Source organism: Triplophysa dalaica, chromosome 23 (assembly GCF_015846415.1).
Source record: "Triplophysa dalaica isolate WHDGS20190420 chromosome 23, ASM1584641v1, whole genome shotgun sequence".
Lineage (NCBI taxonomy): Eukaryota > Metazoa > Chordata > Actinopteri > Cypriniformes > Nemacheilidae > Triplophysa > Triplophysa dalaica.
The window spans coordinates 19684515-19688359 of NC_079564.1; positions in this window are offsets into that span (position 1 = coordinate 19684515).

Genomic DNA, 3845 nt, shown 5'->3' on the forward strand with positions numbered 1-3845 from the left:
CAATAAATGTTTTATATGAAGTAAATGTCTGGAGATGTTTGACTATTCAAGAATCTGTCCAGATCAGACCATAAAACACAGAAAGTCTGATCTAATGACCAAATGATTTATCAATCACATCTGATTATGTTCTGTTCCTCTTCAGTTCTGATGGATTTATGTTTAAAATCGTTTTACCACACATTGATTTTTTCTCAGACGTTGTATTAATCATCGATCTCTTGCTGTTTATTCACTATATGAAGAATGTTACTGATAGTTGAACTTTGACCTCATAGATCATAACACTTCAATGAACTGACAAACTTTTCCTTGTTGGAAATTAAAACTCAGTCCATGGTTTAGGTGAATATGTTAGTGTAGGCTTATGTGATTTCAATGAACATCACCATATTAGTTTCAGACAAAACCAGAAAGATATAAATCTGTGATGTCATCTGTCAGGTGAAAACAGAAGCAATTTCTTTCATGATAGTAAAAAAAACTCTTTTATTTAACACATGCAGATGGATTTCTGTCAGGAAATCTGATGTCGGCTACTTCCTGTGTCTGAAGGGGGTGGTCTGGGTATTATCAGCTTCCACCCGCCCCCAAACACACACACGCACACACACATATATAGTTTATAAATCATCTTCAGTCTGGATCGAACACTGATACACAACTTCATCTCATTGACAGGACCCAATGATGAAGTGACGTATTAACACTTCTGTTTTTATAATCGACTCTCATATTTCCAGAACTCACCTGACATCTCAATTCATTGTGTGATGCTGAACTGATTCTGATTCTCTAAAGCATTTCTATACAATGAGTAAAATACAAGGAAACTAAATATCATGAAGATAGCAGCAAAAAGACATTCAGCTGCACAATAAAAAATAAAATGTAGAAAACGGAATACACAATTTGATGACTATTATGTAGATTTTGTGTCATATGCTGACAGACGAGTTTAAAGTACTTTCCGTGGTATTTGACATCATGTGATGTCATTGTGTTCTGTAAGAAATATGATAAAAACATTGAAGCACCTTATGAAGACAGTATGAAGGCCCGGTGCTGGAGTCTCAGTTTTGGACGCAGTGATGGAAACAGTGAGCTGACGCAGGTCATCATCTCCTCGCTGCTGCTTCCTGTAGATTCATGACCTCTGACCTATGACCTCAGTCTTTCCCCGGCACAACGCAAGCCTCAGAGCAGATCTGAGTAAACAGACACAACGACCTATACACAAACGCACACGCACACACACACACACACACACACACACACATACTGAAACATTACAGGAGGAGTGACATGATGATAGAGGGAAAACTGAAGGATGTTATCTCTTACAGGAATCAGAATGTCTTGGAATGTTCCAGAATTCTTACTTAAACACCCCCCACACACACACAAACACTCTGAGAGTCTTATTTACTTTCTAAATCCTCTGTTCTTTTTCCTACTGTCTGTCTGTCCCAACTGAAGCCCTTCAGATAGACCGCAACAACACAACATTGTGTGCATCCGTGTGTGCGTGCGTGTGTGTTTTCGTGTGTATTTGTTTGTGTGTAAATGCGTGTGTGTCACGATGAGCTAAATAGGAGGCACATTTTTGATGAATTTTCTAAATGAATCTAGTCAGGCTTTGACTTTCTGTTTGTTTGTTGTCTGTGATTTTCTCAAGCGTTTCTCCTCATTTTCGTATAAGCAGAAAGTCTGAAATGAAACTGAAATGTGAAGCTGGATGTCTGTGGGGTGAGTATCTGGATGCTGTGTTTGTTGTTCGTGTGAAGGAATGTTTATGAGAGTTAAACAAACGCAGTATTTAAAGTATTTATGAACACAATCTCGGACCTTGTTTAAGTGAACTAAGAACTGTTTCACAACTAGTTTAGACCTGAGACATGTTTGATGCATGTTACCATTTACAAACCGGTGTTATCTGAACTCTCACACAATGACATAAATAACTCGAGATAGACTGTTTTGAAATCTTTTTCTTTTTGATGGTCTAAACCACAGAGTGTGTCTGATGTGTTTTGTTTTAAGATTGCTGAAGAAGAAGAGATTAGATTCATGTGAATTATTCATGTTCTGGATGAGGATGTTATAGTGGTCATCATACATGTGAAAATGCTTGTTTGCAGTCCATTAAGTTTCTCTTATAGATCTATATTCTCATGCAGATAAATAAATAAAGAGCTCATACATTAGTGTCCACATTACAGAACACACCTGTGATGAGCTGCATTACACCGTGAGAAGAGCAGTAGACTTTACTGACATCTACTGGTGAACTCTAGACATGCACTCATTGAAAACAATACATTATAATATAGATCAGATAAAGGATTTCATGTGGGTAGACCAGAACAAAGGGAAAATAGATTCTCTAAAAAAGACACAGAGCATAACACAAATATAGAGAATGAAGATGAAGAAACATCAAATCTCTTAAGAATAGAAGCTCATCGGAGATTTGATTTCTTCCCACTGCGGATCTGTTGTCTTTCACACCGTGAGATTGTTGACATTAGCTCAGCCCAGATTTCTGCATAAATCTGTTTCATTATAATGATCCAATAATGACGTCACTACTTCACTTTTCCTTATCAAGACACATTCTCTACGTCTATTACACTTCTGTAATAAATTATTTTTAGACATGTCTGGTTCCTATGCTACCCGATATACAGTATACAATCATCAGTAGTTCCTGTTTTCAGTGATTTCTTTATTATTTTGTTAAGATGCTTTAAAACAATGAAACATTTTTAAAAGTGTTACAAATAAAAGTGGGTTTAACTGAAGGAATCTCTCTCTCTCTCTCTCTCGCTCTCTCAGCCGCTCTTCAACAGCAGCACTCGTGTGTTTTCATTGGTGGAGAAGAGATGGGATGGATCAGTGCAACCAACCAATCACAGAAAAGAGATTAAGACACACACTCCCCCCCTCTCTCTCTCTCGAAGTAAACAGGTCAACAGCATAATTCTAGTATATATTTTGTTACTGTAAATGCAAATTAACTTTTTTGACAGTTTTACATAATATATATATATATATATTCTCTAGTTGTTAAAGTATAAAATGACATCAATATTCTTCTCGTGTGTCTACATTATGATTCTTCATGTGAATCTTCTGCATATCTGCTGTGTTTGTACTAATTTGACATTAAATTCATTACAATATAAAAATGAATAATTTCCCCGCTTTGTGTTTTACTATCACAAATAAGACATCTGTAAGTGCACAATACACTGTTTACTACATATAACCTAAAGTTTATTGTCAATTTACAGAACGGTTACACAACAGTGAAAACTGACCTACATGATGTTAAAAAACCTGAACAAAGAACACATAACTTTGACTTGCTTTTTCTTGATTTGTGAAGTGTGTGTGAGTGCGCGTGTGTGTTTGTGTGTGTGTGTGTGTGGGGGGGGAAGCAGCTTCCTTTTGTTATTTTTTCACCCGCACCTCTTGTTAAAAAGACGTCTGATGTTAAACAGCCACAGTACACAACTGTAACTGTTAATAAATTGATAATGTGTGCAGTTCAATATTTCTCCTGCACATGCAAAAACAAACTGCAGCTAATATTTATCTCCCTTCAAAAATGTATGTTTCTGGCTGTAACACAATAATCGTTAATTATTATTAATTAATTATTTATGGTTGGTTTGATATAATACAAGAGTAAGGAAGCACAAACATATGTTTGCATGATAACAAAGAAAAAAACACAAAAGTTTCTAGTTTTGTGCAGGTTGTAGGTTCGAGTGTGTTGTGTTCTGGTCCATTTGTTACACCTGTTCGGGTTCTCCAGCAGAGGGCTCTGTTGCGCATGC